We start from the raw sequence: 10,107 nt of genomic DNA, 5'->3' as shown, positions 1-10,107 counted from the left end.
GCCCACCCTGCGCGTCGTCCTGACCAAGTCGGATTTCTGAATGCCCCCTGGAACAACCAGACACACACACACACACACACACACACACACACACCCCATGGTGGTGAAATACATGGGTACAGGGCTCAGACAGGCCTGGGTTCCATCCCTGTCCATCATTTACCAGCTGTGAACCGGCCAAGTCCCAGACCCTCTCTGACCCTCAGTTTCCTCATCTGCAGAGTGGGGTTTCTAAAGGCACCTGCTTCACGGCATTGTTGAAGAGCACCTGAGCCCCGGGGCACAGAGGCCCTCACGTGGTCGGCAGTATTCACCAGCCAGCACCTTTCAAGTAAGGATTTTAGAAATTCTCTCTGAGCTAGGGGAGGGAGGAGGAGGTGTTGCCGAAGTGTCAGCTCCCCTGGGCACCGGGCCGAACAGAAATAGAGAAAAGGATTTTGGAGGAAGAAAGAGATGGCTCTATTTTTCTGCCAAGCAGAAAGGAAGACACAGCAGGCTAGCGCCTCCAGAGCTGTGACCCCCTCCTTGGGAATCAGGGAAGATTATATATGTGAGGCTCGCAGTCCAGGGGTCTATGATAAGGATCAAAGTAGTGAAGGTCTTGCATTCTTCCTTTCCTTTGCGTTATTTCAAAACAGTCATAGCTGGCGTCACAGCCCCATAAGCACTGGATCCCCCTTCCTGGGTAGGCAGGTCTGCCTTAGGGTGGGGAGATTACCATACAATATAGGGTGGTAACAATTACCATACAGTATAACCTAAGAAGATTTATTACACATTTGACAACAGTTCCCATGTAATTTTTTTTTTTTTTGCGGTACGTGGGCCTCTCACCGCTGTGGCCTCTCCCGTTGCGGAGCACGGGCTCCGGACGCACAGGCTCAGAGGCCATGGCTCACGGGCCCAGCCGCTCCGCGGTAATTGGGATCCGACAGTCTGGTAATTGCGTCCCTTGCCTCTGGTTTATTGGCCGGTGACCTTGTTTCTGAAATGCAAAAACTATAGGGGGTGATTTCTTACCAGGGGCATATAGAATGTAAGTGCCCGGACATAATAAGGTTAGGGGGTGAGAGGCACGGGATGTAACTCACACAGAGTTAGGGGTGATGGGTACCGAATGTGAATTACACAGTGTCAGGGAGTGAGGTTAGCTTTCTAAAGTACAAATCTAGTTACTACAAATTAGTGACAGTTAAAGTAAACCAAGGCGTGATTAACTCTTTCAGGCCAGGTTATGTTTCTTCTCTAGCCTATTCACTGTTCCCTTTATTTTCCTTGTTCTCAGGGGAGGGAAAACTTCATTTCTATTTTTGCTGCAACAAATTCCCCACTGCTAGTTCATTCCCTCCATATCAATGGAGGAAGGGAAACGGGCGTCGTTCTTGTCTGGCTGAGGACAAAACTTCAGTTTTGCTCCACTTGACAAACACCAGCTGTCCAGCCCAGGGGCCCACCTATCTCCTATTTCAAATCCCCCCCTGAGAGATGTGAACCCCAAGAAATCTTTACTGGGAGGATGAGGGACGACGGTCTGTCTTCTGTAGCTTCCTCAGGCTGGCAAGGGGTTCGTAGACCCTACCTAGTTGGTGTCACAGAGCTCTCGCCCTGTCTTATTAAGGGCCCTAGGGTGACTTCTGTTGTTGTTTTGCCAGGATCTCTTCTGAGAAATGGCTGGAATCTTTGCATCATCATTATCTTGATGTGAACCTATTGTAATCTGGAAGAGACAGAACTTAGCAAGTAGTTTAAAAAGACAGAGGCCAAAGATTAATAAAAGAATCATTGTAGCTGGGGGCCCAAGCAGGATGAAGAGCCATGTAACGTTTGGTAGTAATTTTGATCCTGATCTAGATAGAGACAGCGCTTGTGTTACCCTGTCTAAAGGAATGGAGCCATTTGATGATATATATATAATTCTGTGTCCTCTTCTATTAGCCCATTGTGATTGATGTAGGTGTAACAGACCCTGTTAGAAGTATTTGGAGGCGTGACAACCTAAACGTTAATAGACAAAATAGATCTCATTTCTTTTTAGGAGAATAAGCCTGAAACCCAGTCTAGGCCTGGTGCTTTGGGGAGACTTGTAGCCAGGTAGCCGGTTATCTAGTTTCATCAAAGTAGGTTTTAACCTTTGTTGTGGTATTAACATATAGATAACAGGAGCTATTGGTCACTACATATGTGTTTTCTTTTTTTGTTAACATATGATCTAAAGCAATTTTATCGTCTAAAAGTGTAATAGCTACAAGAGGAGACCTTTAAGAAGTAAGGTTGCAGTTACCAGCTGTCAGCAGACATTGTTTTGAAATTGGCCGGTGGCATCCCATATCTAAAACAGCTCAGAAAACTCAAGTTCTTAGCAATAAAAGGACTTGCCTAAACTCACACCATAGTGTCACCATTAACGGTGTCAGTGTTTCTCTGAGTATGAGAAGATGCAAGAACTGGGGCTCGTAAAATCTTCTCCTGAAATTATTTAACTCTCTCAAGGCCTGTCCTGTCAGTTTTTCCCAGAGCACAGAGTCCCTCGTTTCAGCTCTCCACCCTGAAGTCCTTGTAGAGGGTGTTGAAGGTCACCAGCTACAACAGCTCATGATTTAATCCTTGTAGAAGTAGATGGCAAGTGTCAGTTTTCAGTCAGCAGGGCCCCTTTATGGTCGTAATTTCGACCATGGTTTGGGGCATTTCCTGACCATTTTGTCCCATGGTGTTAGGAATGCTCCTTCCCAGGTCTGGTGAAGATTTTGCTGATAAGCCACTCCATGGGCTATTACTGGCCTAGGCCTTTACTAGTATCCAGAAGTCTCTGGACCACCTGTCTTCCTAGTCTCTTATGGTCCAGGACAATACTCCCCCTTGTTGCTTCTTCTCATATCTAGAGTTAGACTATTGCAGTCATTGATCTCATATGGAACTCCATATCATCATTTTATCAGAGGCTCAGTCACACACTTGGTAACATAAGAAACGATCATTTTTTTTTTTGAAATAGGCAGAATACAAATGACATAGCTGGCAGTATTAATAAAGTCATAAGTAAGAATTCAGCCAAGAACGTCCATTAGGGGCAGCCCAGTATATCCCAGGTCGTCTGACTTAGTCTGTTCTGTACCAATCCCTATTCTTCAGGGGAATTATAATTGGCATATTGTCCACAAGGTACTCGGCCCAGTTTCCTGTGTTACTAGACTGATTATCCCTAGTATGATTTAATTGTTCCCAGCACAGAGGAGCCTCTAACCTCAAATTACCATGGCCTGGTGTTAATTACATAAATCCATCCCATAATTGTGGGAGGCTTTATTCCTCGGCTGAAATTTTGCTTGTTGCTCCGATTGAACTTTGAGTAATAGAGGAAAATCCATATGTATGGTCAGGGTCAGAGCAGGTGTTATTAATTGGTCGGGTGAGGGGATCTCATCTAGTCATATCAGTAGTGGCCTGAACATGACTATAATTTTCCTTTTAAGATAAATTTCCTAAGAGTCAGCCAATTAGAGCCTCGGAGTGGAGAAGTCCACTCAGGTAACCCAGAAGTACTAGACATAGGTAATTGGCCACAAACCCAACAATTGGATTGATTTTTAAAACTAGCATAGGGGCTTCCCTGGTGGCGCAGTGGTGGAGGGTCCTCCTGCCGATGCAGGGGACACGGGTTCGTGCCCCGGTCCGGGAGGATCCCACATGCCGCGGAGCGGCTGGGCCCGTGCGCCATAGCCGCTGGGCCTGCGTGTCCGGAGCTTGTGCTCCGCAACGGGAGGGGCCCCAGCGGTGAGAGGCCCGCGCACCGCAAAAAACAAAACAAAACAAAAAAACTGTCATAGCATCGTACCTATGATAGAAAAACATTTGATTCATATGCAAAGGTCCAAGAAGTCGAGAAAACATTATAAATGAGCGTATGAGTCAGGTCCAGGATCTTGGGGAAGCTGTCTACTACTGATGTTGTCTTTTTCTCATCCTGGTGTGAGTGTAGTTTCTCCTCTGTTTGAGCATTGTTTTAAGGTGATTTTGAGGTCAGCCATCCTCTCTATAGGCCAGTCCAGTGCAGGGGCCCTTTGTGAGTGGAAATTAATCCAAGAGTTAATTCCCTTTAGTTTTACTGTGTATGAGCTAGTTAAGAGTACCTGATAAGGGTCCTTCCATCCAGTCTGGAGATAGTCCTTTAAATTGTCTTTTCCAGTATGTATAATCCCCTGGTTGTAGGTCGTGGGGTATCTGATCTTCATCCAAAGAAAAATTACTGAGATAAGCTTTAGAAACAAACTTAGAGTGTCCTTTAATAATTCAATTAAATTTTTTAGCAGTATAACATAACTGCAAGGAACTATCTGGGAAGTGAGTCTTGGTAAACACAGACCTTAATGAACAAAACTAGAATTTAATATTCAGTAAAACATAATTTATTTTCTTCATTGTGAGGGCATTAACCCGGCAACCAGGGAAGGCTTTATCCCATCAAATAAAAAATGAGGTTTATCAGGGAGCCGGAAAAAGCCAAGCAGCCATCTTGGATTTTCTATAGCCCTGACTGTTTGATTTACAGCTATTGTTTACCCATTTTAAATTCCCTGATTTAGGAGTAGACTGTTGTCATGTTTTAAGGACAGTCAGGATGGCAAAAGTCTGACAATGAGAGGTTAATTTTTGTAGAAGCAGAATGAATTTTATCTACGTGTGCCAAGATCTTCATAGATCATTGTGAGATAATACTTATTTACCTAAGTAACAAAAGATTTTAAAAGCAAATGTAAATCACTTAAAGGCAAAGAAATTTACATAGTCTGTTATTAAAGCAGCATCCCAAGAAAACTTTGTTCTCTTAACAGAGAGAGAGAACCAAATTTCAGTCTGGTCTCAGTAAACTTGGCCTGATGATTTATATAACTGTAATGTATCATATAGGCTTTTTGCTTCCTGAAACTTTTATAAGGAGTCTCAGACTGAACTTTTAAAAGACCTTTCAGGAAAGTCCCACCAAAGGCTTGTCACAGATTTCGCTTACCAGATGTAGGTGAATTCCTCCTTTTTCAAGGTCCCGAAAATACCTTGAGATTTCTGTGCCTGTTAGTGAGGTAGCCTTCCTAATTTATCTGATAAAGGTGCTGGGGACCTAAGAGTTTCCAATCTCTGGAGGGAGCAAATAGAGAGAAAAGATAAATGTTTTAATTTTACCCATAGGTGTAAATTACCAAATTGTTGTAAACCATAAGTAGCTTGAGGAGAAGAGCTTCTTTATATCCAGTTTAGCATTATGGTCTGAAAGTCAGAAACTTGTATTTATCCAAAAGTTCTTTTTATAAATCTTCTTGAAGAAGAAGCATCTTTGCAAAAGCTTCAGAGTGAAACTGTGTCTCTAATGACAAAAGACTTATGGCAAGTTTAAAACTCTGATTACAATGTAATTTACAAGGTAACTTGGTTACTGTTGTGACATATGATGCTAAAGATAATAACTAGAATTATGACTGATAACATTTTACCAGGACATCAGAATATTTTTGAAACTCCATATGATTTCTAGGATATCTATATTAGTAACAATTACCATACAATATAACCTAAGAAGATTTATTACACATTTGACAAGACTTCCCGTGTAATTTTAACACACCAAATGAACCTAATTAGTGTAACATCTCTCTTTGGGATGTTTCAGAGGCCGTTTGAAGCACCCCAAAGTAGCTAGAGGTCAAAGAAACTTCATTACAATTTGATTTGGGAAGTTTTATCAAAAACACAAAAGGGTTTAGAACACTCAGATAAGATCATACATCGCTGTGAAACGATTGTTTTTCACTTACCCAAAGGACAATAAAAGATTTAAAGGCAAATATCGAACTGATCACTTAAAAGGTAAAGAAGCTTAAAATCTGTCATCCAAGGCGGTTCAACACCTTAAGAAAACTTGTACCATGCATAAAACTCTTTTCTCAGGGTCCACTTTCCACAAACCTTTTTTATCACTTTCTGTATCCATCACTTTATTTTCCCATTCAGAAACAGCCACCTGTAAATCAGACCTACTTCCTTTCCCCTTAATAAAATGCAATTCCATTGCTCATACCTTGTTTACTAAAAACACATCCTACTTTCCTTAAGCAACCATGAACTGTCCTTTATATCAGCACTCTGTAGACTGGTACATCCAAATAATATTTAAGGAATGTGCTTTCTTATAGAAAATATCTCAGTGTGGCACCAAACACATTTTTTAATAGTTCTAAACCTTTTGTTTCTCTGTACAAGGAAGCCAAGGTTCAGTAATTAATGTTTCAGTATCTTATTTTATTTGGAAATGGCCCAGTTATTTAATAACTTGCATCCTTTAACTTAATTTAGCACAACTCTAAATTTTCAAGTTGTCAGATATCTGGAGAGATCATTCTTAAGTAAATATTCCTAAAACGTAAGTATTCCTAAAAAGTTCACCCAAAGCTCTTATCTCATTTGCAATTGTTTTTTCTTAAAAGTTTCTTCACATCGAGTTATTTTCATTGCTGACAAATTTGTAACAGATATAATAAGATCTTATTTAGTTTATATTAAACCTAGGCACAATAAAAGTATTATCCTTAATGTTGATGGCTCTAAAGACATGTCTATATTAATTAGATTAACAAACATTAATACCAGGTATTTTTAATATTGAATAATTCCCAGGTCACGTGAACCTGAAATTTATTTAATTTTTCTTGTATTTAGAATTGTTTGATTTGTAAGTGCTTTTCTTTTAAGCCAATTAAATAGAGCTCATTTACAAATTATCCTCAGCAATATTATCCAAAGACAGAAACATATACTGAGACATACACAGGTATCCGGACAGACAGAGATCTCATAGTTTCCACTTGAGATTTAAAATGTCTCTTTGCCTCTTTTTTTTTTCTTGGCTTGAAGTTCTACTAATTAACCCAAGGCTGAAGTCTCAGGCAAAGTGGGCTTTGTTTGTAGCTCAAGGACATGATAACAGTTAACTTCAAGCTTTGTCCTAGGCATATTTTTGTTCTCTCAGGGTCAGAATTTTGGAGAAAAGTATTTTAACAAGCTAGCTTTTTCTAATTGCACATGCAAAAAGGACTGGTTTTGCAATTTTAAGAAAAGCTTTATTTTAACCAGTTTTCTCCAGAGTCTAAAGAATATTGTGGCCATACTGTCAAAAATCATCTTTCTCTTTCTGTGGTCATGGCTGCACAGCTAAAATTTAAACCAGATAGTGCTCAAATTGGCTCTGATAACAGGAGCAGACTGGCTGATAAACTGTTGTCCCAGCAGGGATTGTCCTTCTGGGGAGGTGCGGTCTTAGTTTGATCAGAAGAATCTGGGGGTGAGGGAACTTGCAGGACTGGGGAAACCTTCCCACTCCCCTGAGAGTTGGGAGAAGTTAGAAGAGGATCCTTTAGAATGTCAGGAGAGTTTTGTTTCTTTTCTTTTCTTTTTTTTCTGATTCCTCGGGCTTTTGATTATGGAGCCACCTACAGCAGGATTATAATAAAAGGGGCATAAAGTCCTGAACATAAGGGAACCTCAGTCCATTTTTCCCATCCCGTGGCAATAAAGATCTAATTGTAGGAGACCCATTTTCAGGCCATTTTCCTTTGTCATTGGATCATAGCTATAGGTCGACCAGTCATTTAAAATTTTCCCTAAGTGTTCCCAGGTGGGTAGAACCTTAGAGGAAGCGCTTCCCATTTTGGCTCGAGCAGTTGGTAACAGACATTTGATATTAGCACGCTCAAATCAAAACAAACCTTCACCTCATCAGCTGGAAGTCACACATAAAACATAAACCATAAAAGGAAACAGCAAAGGGATGCTCAAAAAAGAAAAAGAGAAACATATGGCGGAGACCTGCCCAAACGTGACTTCCGAGTCCCACTCGACCTGGACCGTTGCCCCAAGGCGGCGTCTTACATCAGAATCTCCCTTTGCAGGGAGCATTCCACATCAGGATTTCCCTTTGCACGAAATCCTCAAATTGGTACCTTAGTTCCCCTTAAGGGGACCGTCGAAGGTCACGGAGCGCAGTCCGGGAGACTCACTGTAGGTGCTGACGGGTGCGTCGCGACTTCCCTACGTCCTCTTTCTGATCCTCCAATATTCAGTGTTTTCTCGGAGTGGAAGTCCAGGCCGGCGCGGCCAAAAGAAGAGAAGGTGTCCTCAAGGTAAAATGAGCCTCGGCAGCTGCTAGGTCAGCCTCTCCCCCGTTCTCCGCCGCAGCCTCGGAGTTCCGCCGCCGAGTCGACAGGCCGGGTGTGATGGGACACAGCCCTGCGGCAGGGAGTCCCTGGCGATCTGGCCTCAGAGAAATCCTCCAACCCTCCGCTCTCCCGAAGGAGCCTGGCGTGCAGAGAGATCCCCGAGCTTCCGATCAAGCCGAGGGGCCCTGCGGGGCTGCCTGTACGCGAGCGGACCCCGGACGAGCCCCCATTTTGTTGCCGAAGTATCAGCTTCCCTGTGCACCGAGGCCGAACCGAAATACAGAGACAGGGATTTTGGAGGAAGAGAGAGATGGCTCTATTTTTCTGCCAGGCAGAAAGGAAGACACAGCAGGCTAGCACCTCCAGAGCTGTGCCGCCCCTCCTTGGGAATCAGGGAAGATTTTATATGTGAGGCTCGCAGTCTGGGGTCTATGATAAGGATCAAAGTAGTGAAGGTCTTGCATTCTTCCTTTCCTTTGCATTATTTCAAAACAGTCATAGCTGGCGTCAGGCCACCCCGGTAATTGGGGTCCGGCAGTCTGGTAATCGTGTCCGCTTGCCTCTGGTTTATTGGCCGGTGACCTTGTTTCTGAAATGCAAAAACTATAGGGGGTGATTTCTTTTCCTTTTTTTTTTTTATAAATAACAATGGAATTTATTTATCCTTTTTACATCTTTATTGGAGTATAATTGCTTTACTATGGTGTGTTAGTTTCTGCTTTATAACAAAGTGAATCAGTTATACATATACATATGTTCCCATATCTCTTCCCTCTTGCGTCTCCCTCCCTCCCACCCTCCCTATCCCACCCCTAGGGGGTGATTTCTTACCAGGGGCATATAGAATGTAAGTGCCGGGACATAATAAGGTTAGGGGGCGAGAGGCAGGGAATGTAACTCACACAGAGTTAGGGGTGATGGGTACCGAATGTAAATTACATAGGGTCAGGGAGTGAGGTTAGCTTCCTAAAGTACAAATCTAGTTACTACAAATTAGCAACAGTTAAAGTAAACCAAGGCGTGATTAACTCTTTCAGGCCAGGTTATGTTTCTTCTCTCGCCTGTTCGCTGTTCCCTTTGCTTTAGTTGCTCTCGGGAGAAGAAGGAAGAAAAGTCTCACTTCCATTTACATTGCAACATGATTAACTCTTTCAGGCCAGGTTATGTTTCTTCTCTAGCCTGTTCATTGTTCCCTTTATCTTCCTTGTTCTCAGGGAAGGGAAGCCTTCACTTCTCTTTTTGCTGCAACAGAGGGAAGGGAGCCAGGCGTGTGTGTGTATGTGTGTGTGTGTGTGTGTGTGTGTGTGTGTGAACCCCCCTGTGGATCATAAATGTAGACTCGCTGTGTCTATACTCGCCTGTGGCTCTATGTCCAGTCCCCACCCCTGTGAAGCCTCGGGAAGGCTGCAGATGGACAGCCCGGCGTGTCCTCCGTTTCAGGCCGTGCCGGGCCTCCCTGTAATAAAGACCTGTTTCTTCCTGGCCGCGCACTTGGCCTGGAGACTGAGGGTTCACTGAGCAATTCTGAGCTCCCGCCTGCCCGCCCCGGACACACTCGGGCCTTCTGTTTGCCCACAGCGGCCTGTGGGACGCTCACAATGCGGCCCTGTTCTCCCCTCCGCTCAGCCGCCGCCCCTCCGGCCTCTCTGGGAGGAGGCTGCGCAAGCTGGGGGAGGCTGCCGTTACCGGTTTCCAGGAAGACACGCGCGCGCGCTGTGTGTGGCTGGAGACAGGGCACCTCCCCGTTGGCAGCCCCTTGGAATTAGGGGGTGATTTGTTAAGGGCAAAACACGTGTACCTCAGGCAGGGCCGCCAGTCAGCTCGCTCAAGGGCAGGCTTCCCTCTGCTGAGCCCGGCACATGCTGAACCCACTCGGACACTGGGCCTCGGTATGGGCTGTTCCTCT

At 43.9% G+C, this 10,107-nt stretch overlaps 1 long non-coding RNA gene across 2 annotated transcripts; it reads right to left on the bottom strand.

Moving 5' to 3' along the window:
* Positions 1 to 377: 377 nt before the first annotated feature.
* LOC149749087 (uncharacterized) lies at positions 378 to 9,824 on the bottom strand. 2 transcript variants are annotated; one of them, XR_016393190.1, is made up of 4 exons: positions 7,986 to 9,824; positions 5,006 to 5,130; positions 4,128 to 4,223; positions 384 to 1,717 (listed from the first exon to the last, which is right to left on the bottom strand). It is a non-coding gene; the product is annotated as an uncharacterized LOC149749087 (long non-coding RNA). The 2 variants fall into 2 exon arrangements; XR_016393189.1 differs by having other exon boundaries at positions 378 to 4,223; positions 7,986 to 9,822.
* Between the last annotated feature and the right edge of the window lie 283 nt (positions 9,825 to 10,107).

This window comes from Delphinapterus leucas, chromosome 5 (genome assembly GCF_059928025.1).
Source record: "Delphinapterus leucas isolate spDelLeu-1000000601 "Yukka" chromosome 5, BTC_Dleu_Yukka2, whole genome shotgun sequence".
NCBI lineage: Eukaryota > Metazoa > Chordata > Mammalia > Artiodactyla > Monodontidae > Delphinapterus > Delphinapterus leucas.
Note: the sequence above shows the minus strand (reverse complement) of the source record. Positions and strands in the feature narration are given on the sequence as shown.